This window comes from Dermacentor variabilis, unplaced genomic scaffold (assembly GCF_050947875.1).
Source record: "Dermacentor variabilis isolate Ectoservices unplaced genomic scaffold, ASM5094787v1 scaffold_12, whole genome shotgun sequence".
In the NCBI taxonomy this organism is placed as follows: domain Eukaryota; kingdom Metazoa; phylum Arthropoda; class Arachnida; order Ixodida; family Ixodidae; genus Dermacentor; species Dermacentor variabilis.
Genome location: NW_027460280.1, coordinates 19,101,896 through 19,117,488, shown reverse-complemented (window position 1 = coordinate 19,117,488; position 15,593 = coordinate 19,101,896). Strand labels below are relative to the sequence as shown.

General features: G+C 46.8%; 1 long non-coding RNA gene across 2 annotated transcripts in view; it reads right to left on the bottom strand.

Moving 5' to 3' along the window:
- Positions 1-15,593, bottom strand: part of LOC142566319 (uncharacterized) — a 33,206-nt gene that overhangs the window by 9,761 nt on the left and 7,852 nt on the right. For both annotated transcript variants that reach the window (XR_012825025.1, XR_012825026.1), the window contains one exon: positions 14,784-14,942. This is a non-coding gene — a long non-coding RNA (uncharacterized LOC142566319). The remainder of the gene's footprint in view (positions 1-14,783; positions 14,943-15,593) is intronic.

Here is a 15,593-nt window from a genome sequence, read left to right as displayed (position 1 = left end):
AGCAGCTACTATAGGACGTGCCACGCAGAAACGTAGGAGAGCCATCGTTAATATTGACGAAATCCTGTGAGTGCATAAAGTCGGACAAGGCTTTGCCTCGGTTATTCATTACTGTACTTCCCCATTGGGGGTGATGAGCATTGAAGTCGCCCACAATAATATGGGGAGCTGTGCAACTCTGGATTGCTGAGGACGAGTGCGAGAAATCAATGTGATCAGGGTGGAATGTAGCCGCCGAGTATCGAGAAGACCCGTCCTTTAAGCGTTAACGTCAAGCAAATGTAGTGGTTCGTGTTATGGGGCTGGAGAACATGGTGGGAGTATGGAATATCTCGGCGTATGCACACTAATACCTTGCTGGTTTCATCAGCTTCTCGAGACCACAGCAATACATATCCAGAAAGGCGGAAAGCAGAAGGCATGTTGGGCTCACATATAACAATCACGGGGAAGCGGTATTTCTGGACTCGCTGTCGGAAGTCACTTAGGCGACCACGCAGGTCTGGGGCATTCCACTGAATCACTACACTGCGACGTATGTGCATCGACACAGAGGAGGGGTTGTGTGGTAGCGCCATAATGAATTACTGCAGTGCACGTCTCTGCACTACTGCGGCACGTTTCTGCATGAAGTCATCCGAGAGATTGTGCGAGAGGAGATCCGGCAGCTCGGGATTGCTCCCATGGCACCAGCGGTGGCTTCTGTCGCTGATATCGTCCGGGAGGAAGTTAGACAGGCCTCTTCTTGGCCCGACTGGCAGGTGGTGCCGCGACGATTAACCTACGAGGAAGCTGTTTGTCGTCCGCCTCCCGCCACTTCTATGCTGCTGACACCGTCAACCACTGCGACGCAGCCATCACCGCCACCGCCGACGCCCTATTTTCGACAGTCATCGGCGCCACCAGCTACGCCGTATCGCCGACAGCCGATCGCTACGCCTCGGTCTTACGGCGAATTCCCTGCTGGCTGCCCGCTTCGATTTGTGGCGCACCGCTGACCGCCGGCCGCTATGCTTTCATTGCGGTGAAGCAGGACATGTTTACCGCGTGTGCCACTACCGCATATCTGCGTATCCAAGATTTCCCAACTGCAGTTACCCTGTGTTTGATGCTGCGTGTACCTGCGACGACAATTCTACATGACCTGTCCAGCTCCATTTCTTTCTCTTATTGTCAATTAGAATATCGTCTATAGCCGTTTGCTTTCTGATCCAAACCGCTCTCTTTCTGTCCCTTAACGTTATGCCTAGCAATCTTCGTTCCATCGCTCTTTGCGCGGTCCCTAACTTCTTCGCGAGCTTCTTTGTCAGCCTCCAAGTTTCTGCCCCATATGTCAGCACTGGTAAAATGCACTGATTGTACACCTTCCTTTTCAGGAGTTGGCAGGAGTCAGGAGCTGGCAATGTCTGCCGTATGCGATCGAGCCCATTTTTATTCTTTTGTGAATTTCCTTCTCATGATTAGGGTTCCCTGTGATTAATTGACCTAGGTAAACGTACTCCTTCACAGACTCTAGAGGCCGACTGGCGATCCTGAACTCCTGTTTCTTTGCCCAGCTACTTATCATTATCTTTGTCTTCTGGATATTAATCTTCAACCCCACTCTTACACTCTCTCTGTTAACGTCCATAATCATTTGTTGAAACTCGTCTGCATTGTTGCTGAATAGAACAATGTCATCGGCGAACCGAAGGTTGCTGATATATTCACCGTCGATCTTTACTCCTAAGCCTTCTTAATAGCTTGAATACTTCTTATAAGCACGCAGTGAATAGCATTGGAGAGATTGTGTCTCCCTGTCTGACCCCTTTCTTTATAAGTATCTTCCTGCTTTTCCTATGTAGAATTAAGGTAGCTGTAGAGCCTCTGTAGATATTTTCCGAGGTCTTTACGTAAGCGTTTTGTACTCCTTGATTACGTAATGCCTCTATGACTGCTGGTATCTCTACAGAGTCAAATGCCTTTTCGTAATCTATGAAAGCCATATAGAGAGGCTTATTGTACTCTGCGGATTTCTCGATAACCTGATTGATGACATGGATGTGATCCATTGTAGAGAATCCCTTCCTGAAGCCAGCCTGTTCCCTTGGTTGACTAAAGTCCAGTGTTGCCCTTATTCTGTTGGAGATTATTTTGGTAAATATTTTATATAATACTGGGGGTAAACTAACGGGTTTTTTAAAATTCTTTAACTTCTCCCTTTTTGTGGATTAGTATAATGTTTGCATTCTTCCAGTTTTCTGGGACCTTTGCAGTCGATAAACATTTTATGAAGAGCCGCCAGTTTTTCAAGCATTATGTCTCCTCCATCTTTGATTAAATCGACTGTTTCCCATCTTCTCCTGCCGCTTTTGCCCGTTTCATGTCTTCCAAGGCCCTTCTAACATCATCGCTAGTTATACAAGGAGCCTCTCTAACCTGTTCATTACTACTTTGAATGGAGGTATAGTTTCTGCTTTGGGTACTGTACAGGTCAGCATAGAATTCTTCCGCTGCTTTTACTATATGTTCGAGATTGCTGATGATGTTACCCTGCTTATCTTTCAGTGCATACATCTTGGTTTGTCCTATACCAAGTTTCTTTGTCACCGATTTCAGGCTGGTCAATTTTTTACGGCTTCTTCAGTCTTTCTCACGTTATAGTTTCGAATATCCCTTATTTTCGCCTTGTTGATCAGTTTTGCCAGTTCCGAGAATCCTATCCTAGCTCTTGAGTTGGACACTTTCATTTTTTGTCGCTTCTTTATTAGGTCCTTTGTTACTTGGGAGAGCTTGCCTACTGGTTGCCTTGGTGCCTTGCCTCCCACTTCAGTTGCTGCCTCTGAAGCCAACCTAGTTACGGTTTCATTCATTGCCTCTATGTAATCTTCATCTCTCTGTTCTAAGGTTGCATATTTGTTTGCAAGTACCAGCCTGAATTTGTCTGCTTTTACCCTTACTGCCTCTAGGTTGACCTGTTTCTTCTTGACCAATTTAGCTCTTTCTCTCTTCAAATTGAGGTGAATCCTAGCCCTCACTAACCTATGATCACTGCAATTTACCCTACCTATCACTTCTATATCCTGTACTATGCTGAGATCAGCAGAAAGTATGAAGTCAATTTCATTTCTTGTTTCACCATTAGGGCTTTTCCAGATACACTTTCTGTTGCTACCCTTCCTGAAAAAGGTGTTTTATTCGAAGCTTATTCCTTTCTGCGAATTCTACCAGCATCTCTCCTCTAGCGTTCCTAGAATCCACACCGTAGTTGCCAATTGCTTGTTCGCCAGCCTGCTTTTTCCTCACTTTTGCATTGAAGTCACCCATGACTACAGTATCATCGTTAATTCAACATCTTCATAAAACTTATCTATTTCATCATCATAGTTACTGGAGGTTGGAGCATAGGCTTGTACTACCTTTATTTTATACATCATATTGACACGTGTAATTGTTTGTCTTAATCGGGCGACACATTTCACCGCCTATAACAAATGTTATCGTACAGCGCAGGACGTGGCTGCATGTATCCGAAGTTTCTGGAATGTTATCGATGCTTCCATCCGCTGTCTGTGACCGAGCCTTGTGTAATCTGATCGCATGTGTGCGCGACGCGAATAAAGTAGAACTTTGTAAAAGGCACGCGGGTCCCAGCGATTACTCTGGAACATTCGACGACTGATGTATAAAAGCGGACGCGCTTGACCCGCTTATCAGATTTTCGACGATCACCGACCGTGTTCGCCGCTATCGTTGTGCTTTAAGTGTAGCTTGTTTTTGTGGCAACAGGGGCGCTATTCTGGACATTCCGCCATTTTCTTCGATGCATGGCGTAGGCGCGACGCAAGCAAAATGGCGCTGGTGGCCCCGTTTTGCTTACGTAACGTGACGCCAACTTGACGTTTCGCCTAAGAAATTGAAATGAAAGCACTGAATATAGCGTTATCGGTAAAGCAAAACAGTTTTCCTCCTCAGTAAAAATAAAGCAGCTATCTCAAAGCGTATGATTATTCCGTCGAAAACGCTTCTCGCTTCCGTCGTCTGCTGCGTACAAGCCATCGTCTGCTTCAATAGCTGGGACGCGTTTCCCCGGAAAATGGAACGAGTCATCGCATGTTGGCGCCAACGCGCTTGTTTTCTTGCTTGAGACAACATACGCGACATACCAGTGGTGATGCGCGCACGTTCTGGGCCACGTTATCGCTATCTCGTGAAACGCAAGTGATTCAGCTCGACTCGGCTGGCTGAGAAACGGCCGAATATCACCGATAGCGTTGCGGGCGCCAGAGATATCCACTAGCGCGACGCAAGCGCCGGCGCTGCCATCTCTTGTTCATTTCGCTGGTTACTCGCACCGCGGGAGGAAACTTCAAGGCGCCGCCTTGCGTACATTTCTTTTTATAAATTAGAAAGAGGCCGTTGTCATAACTTTTGATTGTGCCAAAAGGCATTAATCTTGATTACAATACAAATGCAGCAGTGAAAAGTGGACAACATTGCCGAAAGCTTGCTATGTTCAACCAATATTATTTCGTATAAACGCGTTCTTTTAAAAACTGATGGCCCCAAACACAAATGCCAACACCACTCGAGAGCGATGCAAATACTATGAGCACGCGTTACGAACAAAAGATTTTCGTGGCGCCAAACGACGGGGAAAATGTGGCGATACGCATTCTTCTCGGCTGCCATTGCATATGGCTGCTCATTAGCATAATTCGCGCGGCTCGTCGCAGCAAAAATTATGGCGGAAAATCTCGGCAATGGCGGCCCAGCGCAACGTCATGCATCTTCAAAATGACGTTTACGAAACAGCCCTTCCTGTGACGCTCCTCACGAGATATTCCTTCAGCCATAGAGTTTCCTACAAAATTTTGTAGGAAACTCTATGCCTTCAGCCAATCAGCAAACTGGCATGGCGCATATCTTGGATCGCCACCAGCATTGCACTGGTTGTGCATGCTACCGCTCACATTCTTTTTGAAGCGCCAACATCGCAATATAACTGCCAAGGATAAAAAAAATGTATTAGTCCATAAAATTTGCAGCTCCACGTCACGTTTCGTCATCTTGATGAAAACGCAAAATTGCATTTTGCAATACTTCTGCTTTCCGGCACAAATCTTAAAACACGTGACCTCTCGACAGCTAATCAGAGAGTAAACATGGCGGATAAGGCGGCCGTGCAGCCGCCAGGCGTGTTCAGAATATCGCCCCAGGTGCGCCCAATAAAAGTTAGTTTTGTTCTTCACAGTATTGCTACTGTGTTCTTCATCACCACCACGTGACAATATTAAGTTTTTTTACGACCACTGCTACCGTCTCATTAATGCTGTAGAATTCGCCAATGTTGCCCGCTATATCCTTGTGGATTAGGAATCCTACGCCGTATTGCTTCTTATCCTGGAGTCCTCTATGGGCGTCTTGCGCTGGAGTTTGAGGTATAGCAGTGGCGCCTGGTGGCGGCGCGCGAAACGTTATCTGGGTAGTACCAGCTTTGGGTAGTATTGAGCGCTGGCTGTGGCGAAGCACGTTTCTAGCCCGAGTTTTGCGTCGATTCGCGCTTTTTTCTGCTCTGTTGCGAGTGCGAAAAAGCTCGTCACTTCTCAAAGACCACGCCGACCACGCTGCGAGCTCGCCGCAGCCTATAGTTTAACGAAAACGGACTCTCCGTGAGACGAAATGCTGAAAGCAGAAGGAATCGACGACGCCGATCCGGAGAGACCTAGCTCAGCCTCGAAAAAGCGTCACCATCGTTACTTCTGCGTCGTGGGCTGCCATGAACAAGAAGGCTTGAATCCCAACATCAGATTCTACCTTCTTCATTCAAGGCCTCACGAAGCGGAGCGTCGGGCGCGCTGGATAGCTGCAGTTCGTCGCGCTGGGTAAGCGAAACTTCGCGCCATGCTGACTGCTTCGCCCGTCTTGAAGCTTGCTTGATTATCTGCGTTCTAAAATTCGGTATTTTGCACCTACAGTCCCGACGGCAGACCGACATAGCAGCAGGCATGGCTAGTGATTCACGATTCGAGACCCGGCCACAGCGACAATTAACAATTCGACCGGTGCGAAGTGGTGAAGTGACAAGGTGTGGGCAAATGAGCTCAAATGGTCGGGCTGATTCGGTGACAATTCACTATCCCACTACGAACAGCACAGGTTAGAGAGTTAAATGTGCTCATGCTTGACCTCAAGCCAGCACGTTGAGGCAGCGCAGCAAGGTGTATTGATTGCAGCACATCGATATTCGAGCGCTGTCATTAAAAGCTACACCAAGCGAGCAGCGCACGAGCTCGCGCTGCAGCGCGATTCGCACGTACGTTACTGCGAGCTCATATGCATTACATCAGTTATTTATCAGTTGCTAAAGGGACAGATGGCCGCTACTACAGTGCAGGCATAACTACTTGTCTAGCGGCATGCAGTCAACAAAGATTGCAGGAGGCCCGCCGTTTCACGGTATGCCGAAAGAGCGCTGCCGTCGCGGCTCGTACGATCGTATACGCTCGAGCAGTTCGTGCATCGCGGAGTGCTGAAAGACCACTGCCGTCGCGGCGCGTACCGTCGTGCGCTCGAGCAGTTCCGTGCACATGACGTCTGCTTATCGCTGCTGTGAATTCATTTATAGCAAGCATTTCCTCGCATTTGTGCGCCTGAATTTAGCAGCGTGCAAACATTACCTGAAGTTCAACTTCGTACGCGACTCGCTTCGATCACTTGCGATTGACATCGCGCTCGCCGCGTATTACGCGACACTTCGCCGCGTATTTCTTGAACGGCGTACACGTATGCGCGTTGCATAATTTATTGACTTTACGCAGCGTGCCATCCCTGAAAAAATCTTCGGCGCCCGATATTCGCTGCAAGCCGTGGTACAACAAAACCGAAAGTGGCGGGTCCATATTGTAAACGTGCTTTCCGAAGCAGACGATCGCGCTTGGTACTACCCAGCATAGTTTCCTACAAAAATTACCAGAGGGAACTCTGGCGCTAGTGTCTACGGGAGCTGCAATGGGAGCGGTGGAGTGGTTGTCCCCATAGAGTTTCCCATAGAGTTTCCTACAAAATTACTAGAGGGAACTCTGGCGCTGCAGTCGTTGTCCTACCATGGGAATGATGGGAAGTACATGGATTTGTCTGATCTTCGTGCTTGCGGATTCAGACGTTCTTGTGGCTTTGTATATTACTCTATATAAATCTTATTGTCGTATATTTCAGCGCAATCTATATTCTTCGAAGTGTAGAAGACGCCGGGGAACGCGTACAATTGCTATTAATTGCAATGATTAAGCTTGTTTATGTGCCCAAATCGAAACGCACCAAGCGTCTCAAAGCACTGGCATGCCCGCGATAAATTCATAAGTGCGTTTCATTCGCTTGTCGATACATGCATCCGTGGCTTAATGGTTTCAATATCAGGCTTCTGTACTAGAGTCCCTGTGTTCGAATCCTGCAGTCGGGCAATTTTAATGATGTTTATTTAATTATTTATTACGCAATAAACTGTTGAAAATGACGAGTTTACTAAGTCACAAAGCCGTTTGAAGCCAAAAAGGACGAAGTTTAGGCAAATCCATGTACTTCCCATAATTCCCATGCTGGGACAACCGCTCCCATTGTAGCTCACGTAGACACTAGCGCCAGAGTGCCCTCTAGTAATTTTGTAGGAAACTCTATGGAGTTTCCTACAAAATTACTAGAGGGAACTCTGGCGCTGCAGTCGTTGTCCTACCATGGGAATGATGGGAAGTACATGGATTTGTCTGATCTTCGTGCTTGTGGATTCAGACGTTCTTGTGGCTTTGTATATTACGCTATATAAATCTTATTGTCGTATATTTCAGCGCAATCTATATTCTTCGAAGTGTAGAAGACGCCGGGGAACGCGTACAATTGCTATTAATTGCAATGATTGAGCTTGTTTATGTGCCCAAATCGAAACGCACCAAGCGTCTCAAAGCATTGGCATGCCCGCGATAAATTCATAAGTGCGTTTCATTCGCTTGTCGATACATGCATCCGTGGCTTAATGGTTTCAATATCAGGCTTCTGTACTAGAGTCCCTGTGTTCGAATCCTGCAGTCGGGCAATTTTAATGATGTTTATTTAATTATTTATTACGCAATAAACTGTTGAAAATGACGAGTTTACTAAGTCACAAAGCCGTTTGAAGCCAAAAAGGACGAAGTTTAGGCAAATCCATGTACTTCCCATAATTCCCATGCTGGGACAACCGCTCCCATTGTAGCTCACACGGAGGAAGGAAACTAAGGAGAGGCCCTGACGTCACTCTTTGTGAAGCAAAAGTGAAGCCGGAAGTTGGCGTTGCTCATGGCGATGTTCCGCCTTTTGGGCCCCCCTCCTCTCTTGTTTACATCTTTCGCGAAACCACGCCGCGCTGCGCGTGGTTTCGCGCGCGGAGCGCGTGCGCTCGCGCAACATCCGGCATAGCACGGTGCAGGTAACACAGCGCAACAAGATACGGTGACTAACGCAAACCCGCCCACACAGCGCCTACACAGCGCCTACCACCAACCTACCAGAGCAACACGTGTGAGCGCTCAAAACCATAACAACGCCGCCATTGTGGCCCAAAAGGCGTGGCCATACAACAAAAAAAATAAAAAAGCTGCAAAAAAATGAGAACCTACTACGTCATTTCTGCCACACTTTTTCTCCTAGCGCGCGGAGGGGGTAGGGCCTCTCCTTAGTTTCCTTCCTCCGTGGTAGCTCACGTAGACACTAGCGCCAGAGTTCCCTCTAGTAATTTTGTAGGAAACTCTATGGTTGTCCCAGCATGGGAATTATGGGAAGTACATGGATTTGCCTAAACTTCGTTTTTTTGGCTTCAAACGGCTTTGTGACTTTGTAAACTCATCATTTTCAACAGTGTATTGCGTAATAAATAATTAAATAAAGATCATTAAAATTGTCCTACGGCAGGATTCGAACACAGGGACTCTAGCACAGATGCCTGATATTGAAATCATTGAGCAACGGACGCATGTATCGACAAGCGAATGAAACGCCTTTATGAATTTATCGTGGGCATGCCAGTGTCTTGAGACGCTTGGCGCGTTTCGACTTGGCCACCTGGACAAGCTCAATCGTTGCAATTAATAGCAATTGTACGCGTTTCCGGCGTCTGCTGCACTTCGAGGAATATAGATTGCGCTGAAGTAAATAATAAGATTTATATAGCGTAATATACAAATCCACAAGAACGTTTGAATCCACAAGCACGAAGATCAGACAAATCCATGTACTTCCCATCATTTTCATCATAGAGTTTCCTACAAAAATTATTCCCATGGCGTGCGTCTATTAATTGTCGTACAAAAATCCCTCACGTGACCTGATCCTAGGTGCCTAGGGACAGGATCGTTTAGGGATTTTTGAGAAGGCATGATGGTGGCGCCGAGCGACGCCGTGGCGTGTTCGTTCTGGGCGTGATCGTTCTCTGGCCCGCGCGGACCGCGCGTTGTTCAACGTTGCTTATGTGATTGTGCTTGCGTTGCTTGTGTGTTGGTAGTAGGTTCTGTGTCACTTGCCGCGAGTAGTGGTGGTGCGGCAGGGCGGCTATCGCCTCGGTGAGCTCTGGCAGTACAGAATCTGCGTTGTGTGACCCGTGCTTCCTTGACAATTGAATTGTCGAAATGGCCTAGCGCCTCGGCAGCGAAGTTCTGCGAACTGCGATGCCGCGGCGCGCGTTGAATCTCCGGCCCACGCCCACCGCTGGTCGTGTGTCTCCGCAGTGGGTTCAGTATTTGTGGGCTAAAAGCCATGCAGTAGTAGTGGTGTGGCATGTCGGCTTTAAGTCCCGGTGAACTCTGGTGGTGTGAGATCCGTATTTCTGAAGAATTCAGTGGTGCTGACGATTGAAATATTCAAGTGGCATGGCGCCTCGTCAATGCAATTTGCCAACCGGCGCTGTGCAGCAGCGTCGCCGTATTCGCCCCTTTTCGGCAGCGTCATCACATCGCACATGCACCTTTACTTGACGGGACTCGTAGGCGGAGGTACTGCACGTGTTTTTGCCACGACTTACGTAAGTAATATAATGCTTAAGGTGGTGTTTGCTCACAACTGTTCACGCGTCCTTGGAAATGGGGCAGCGCATGTTTTCAATAGTGTTCAGAGCTAGTGCGCTATCCGTGACTTCATGTGATTTACTTTTATCGTGGGCTTTACGACAATTATCGCGTAGTGCTGTCAACATAACGGAGCTTTAGTGACATCACATGATCTGCCAGAATTGCACGAAATGCAGAGTAGGTGTTTAGTATTATTGATACTAAGGGCGCGATAAGCACAGTGAGGTGGAGCTTAATACTGTGCCCTGTGATGTTCAGCTGCATCTCTGCCCGTTTTTCGCGCTCTTAGTTTTAGCAAGGGGCGCAGGGTTCGGTGCAAAGTTGGGACAAATGAATGTGTATATCATCATCATCATCAGCCTAGTTACGCCCACTGCAGGGCAAAGGCCTCTCCCATACTTCTCCAACTACCCCGGTCATGTACTAATTGTGGCCATGTTGTCCCTGCAAACGTCTTAAGGTCATCCGCCCACCTAACTTTCTGCCGCCCCCTGCTACGCATCCCTTCCCTTGGAATCCAGTCCGTAACCCTTAGTGACCATCGGTTATCTTCCCTCCTCATTACATGTCCGGCCCATGCCCATTTCTTTTTCTTGATTTCAACTAAGATGTCGTTTACCCGCGTTTGTTGCCTCACCCAATCTGCTCTTTTCTTATCCCTTAACGTCACACCCATCATTCTTCTTTCCATAGCTCGTTGCGTCGTCCTCAATTTCAGCAGAACCCTTTTCGTAAGCCTCCAGGTTTCTGCCCCATATGTCAGTACTGGTAACACACAGCTGTTATACACTTTCCTTTTGAGGGATAGTGGCAACCTGCTGTTCATGATTTGAGAATGCCTGCCAAACGCACCCCAGCCCATTCTTATTCTTCTGGTTATTTCAGTCTCATGATCCGGATCCGTGGTCACTACCTGCCCTAAGTAGATGTATTCCCTTACCACTTCCAGTGCTTCGCTACCTATCGTAAACTGCTGTTCTCTTCCGAGACTGTTAAACAATACTTTAGTTTTCTGCAGATTAATTTTCAGACCCACCCTTCTGCTTTGCCTCTCCAGGTCAGTTAGCATGCATTGCAATTGGTCTCCTGAGTTACTAAGCAAGGCAATATCATCAGCGAATCGCAAGTTGCTAAGGTATTCTCCATCAACTTTTATCCCCAATTCTTCCCACTCCAGGCCTCTGAATACCTCCTGTAAACATGCTGTGAATAGCATTGGAGATATCGTATCTCCCTGTCTGATGCCTTTCTTTATAGGGATTTTGTTGCTTTCTTTGTGGAGGACTACGGTGGCTGTGGAGCCGCTATAGATATCTTCCAGTATCTTTACATATGGCTCATCTACACCCTGATTCCGTAATGCCTCCATGACTGCTGAGGTTTCGACTGAGTCAAACGCTTTCTCGTAATCAATGAAAGCTATATATAAGGGTTGGTTATATTCGGCACATTTCTCTATCACTTGATTGATAGTGTGAATATGGTCTATTGTTGAGTAGCCTTTACGGAATCCTGCCTGGTCCTTTGGTTGACAGAAGTCTAAGGTGTTCCTGATTCTATTTGCGATTACCTTAGTAAATACTTTGTAGGCAACGGACAGTAAGCTGATCGGTCTATAATTTTTCAAGTCTTTGGCATCCCCTTTCTTAAGGATTAGGATTATGTTAGCGTTCTTCCAAGATTGCGGTATGCTCGAGGTTATGAGGCATTGCGTATACAGGGTGGCCAGTTTCTCTAGAACAATCTGACCACCATCCTTCAACAAATCTGCTGTTACCTGATCCTCCCCAGCTGCCTTCCCCCTTTGCATAGCTCCTAAGGCTTTCTTTACTTCTTCTGGCGTTACCTGTGGGATTTCGAATTCCTCTAGGCTATTCTCACTTCCACTATCGTCGTGGGTGCCACTGGTACTGTATAAATCTCTATAGAACTCCTCAGCCACTTGAACTATCTCATCCATATTAGTAACGATATTGCCGGCTTTGTCTCTTAACGCACACATCTGATTCTTGCCTATTCCTAGTTTCTTCTTCACTGTTTTTAGGCTTCCTCCGTTCCTGAGAGCCTGTTCAATTCTATCCATATTATAGTTCCTGATGTCCGCAGTCTTACGCTTGTTGATTAACTTAGAAAGTTCTGCCAGTTCTATTCTAGCTGTAGGGTTAGAGGCTTTCATACATTGGCGTTTCTTGATCAGATCTTTCGTCTCCTGCGATAGCTTACTGGTTTCCTGTCTAACGGCGTTACCACCGACTTCTATTGCGCACTCCTTAATGATGCCCATGAGATAGTCGTTCATTGCTTCAACACTAAGGTCCTCTTCCTGAGTTAAAGCCGAATACCTGTTCTGTAGCTTGATCCGGAATTCCTCTAGTTTCCCTCTTACCGCTAACTTATTGATTGGCTTCTTGTGTACCAGTTTCTTCCGTTCCCTCCTCAAGTCTAGGCTAATTCGAGTTCTTACCATCCTATGGTCACTGCAGCGTACCTTGCCGAGCACGTCTACATCTTGTATGATGCCAGGGTTCGCGCAGAGTATGAAGTCGATTTCATTTCTAGTCTCATCATTCGGGCTCCTCCACGTCCACTTTCGACTAACCCGCTTGCGGAAAAAGGTGTTCATTATCCGCATATTATTCTGTTCTGCAAACTCTACTAATAATTCTCCTCTGCTATTTCTAGAGCCTATGCCATATTCCCCCACTGACTTGTCTCCAGCCTGCTTCTTGCCTACCCTGGCATTGAAGTCGCCCATCAGTATAGTGTATTTTGTTTTGACTTTACCCATCGCCGATTCCACGTCTTCATAAAAGCTTTAGACTTCCTGGTCATCATGACTGCATGTAGGGGCATAGACTTGTACCACCTTCAATTTGTACCTCTTATTAAGTTTCACAAGACCTGCCACCCTCTCGTTAATGCTATAGAATTCCTGTATGTTACCAGCTATTTCCTTGTTAATCAGGAATCCGACTCCTAGTTCTCGTCTCTCCGCTGAGCCCCGGTAACACAGTACATGCCCGCTTTTTAGCACTGTATATGCTTCTTTTGTCCTGCTAACCTCACTGAGCCCTATTATATCCCATTTAGTACCCTCTAATTCCTCCAATAACACTGCTAGACTCGCCTCACTAGATAGCGTTCTAACGTTAAACGTTGCCAGGTTCAGATTCCAATGGCGGCCTGTCCGGAGCCAGGTATTCTTAGCACCCTCTGCAGCGTCACAGATCCGACCGCCGCCGTGGTCAGTTGCTTCGCGGCTGCTGGGGACTGAGTGCCGGGGTTTGATTGTTGTATTCATATAGGAGGTTGTGGCCAAGTACTGCACCAGGGTGGCCAATCCTGCTCTGGTGAGAGCGCGTTACCGGTTCTGGTCACCGGGATCAGGCCGCACTCCAGGCCTGAATGTGTATATACGTCTGCAATAACTTCACCGCAACACATTTGTTACCCTGAAGATACTGCCCCGCCCGCTTTACTATAATCTCAGGTGCTCTCGAACTCTTTATTTGCCGGAATTTTTATTTTCACATGCTGAATGGTCCTACCGCAGTACATATATATAGTGAGGTGAAGCTTATTAATGTTGCCAAATGCTTTGACAGTGTCAGACCTAACAGTTTTAGAATGACATGGCCAATACAACAGCCCACACCTTCACTTTAACAATTCTATTAGGACTGTCAAACTAATCTTACAGCACAGAAAAACAACGTAAACACCTCAAGAGTTGATTAGCAAGTAATACTGGAAGGTACAAGTCTAGTGGCCAAGGGTGTGGTGAAGTGCTTTAAACATTCAACCAACACACCTTCAATGCTTAAAAATTTCAAGCATATTGATGCAGGTTGATCAGGCTTACTGCGATATTGGTTGCTTTACAATGAAAATAATAGCACTGCACAAGAGGACGCAAGCGACTCGTGTGCTGCTTGGTTATGCAAACCACATGGGTGCCAGAAATACGCAAACATGGTGCTTGTTTACGCATGCTGCTTGTGTCCACTAATCTAAAGCTCTCTAATGTCAGCAGCATGAAGAGAGGCTGTAAAAATATGGCTTTGAATTTCACAACCCCAATTTCGTTTCTGTACTCGTACAACCTACGGTTTCGTGACAGCGTCTGCCTAGCTCATTGCCACATTTTGCGACAAAAGCAGTAATGACTCAGAGTTGCCTGCTCTAATATTACTCTAATAATTCTTTAAACAGTTCATTTTTTAAGCATGAAGCATGTCATGCCCAACTAGAAAATTAACCAAGCAATAAGCTACTAGAAGTGGCTGAAAAATCAGCAGTTTTCTGAAGTCAGCTTGATTTGCAGATGCTAAAATTAGCTATTATTGAATTAGGGCAAGGAAGGAACAGCTTGAATAAACATACGTCTCATCAGGAAGTTGCGGTGGTGTGCTGCAGGCTAAGGTAGTGAAAGGAAGCCGTTTTGGCACTGGTCTACCTCTGTCCCAAAACCAGGCACCGCAGCCAAGGCGGCTTCACTTGGCTTTGACAGCTTCATATTCGCTTTCACAAGCACGTAATACTCGGTCGAGGTGAGCTCAATGCATATCACCTATATTGGGGATGCAAAGACATACGGCCAAGAGGATGCCACTTTGACGAAGCAGGCACCACAGACCTCGAATTAACAAATGACACCAACTATCCCAACTGCCATACCCTCCATTCAAACCAGAAGGGCAGTACACTTACCTAGCATGGGCAACTGGGGCCTTCATCCAGAGTGTCAGTGCGACTCTGGCCCAAGAGGCAGCGACCATTATGTGATATAATACTTGATGTAGGGGTGAAAATGTGCCACATTCACAAAATCAGTTTCAGGCTGGGACCATTTCCGTGATGCACTTGAGTCTGCAGAATATGAAGGTGTTGAAGAATCGCTAGCTACATGCATCCTTTAGACACTGCAAAGAGCGACATGCGAACTAGAGCTTACTGGGGCAACATCCAGCCCTGACAGGCATCTGCTGCAACTTTGGGCTGAGCAAGCCGAGCTGCATAATTAAATTGTGGCTGCACGCAACAAACCCTGATCAACGTTCAGCACAAGACTGAGCAGGCAAAATGTCATGCTAAGAAACTTGCCAGGGACCAGTGGATGGACCATTGCGCGTCATTTAAATGTATAGGTCTCAGTAAGCTGTAACACATTCTCGGCTAAAACAGGATGAACCAAATACTGTAATACTATTGAAAACACGCTGCTCGATCTTCAGTGCACATCTGAGAAATTTGAGGAACAAGCTGCAGTTGCTTTCCCCGACCACCTCACAGTGACTGACCGTCACTTGAGTTGTACGCACCTTAATGACCACTTGCCAAGGAAGGAATGGAAAGCCTCTATGTACGATGGCAGAACCTGTTGTTGCTCTCGAGCATGTCAACACTTAAAGTGCACGTGGCAAAGATGGAGTCATTTTGCAGATGTTGAGGAATCTTTGCCGAAACGAGGAAGCAAGCACTATTGCTTGTAATCAATGAAATCTGGAATATTGGAATTCC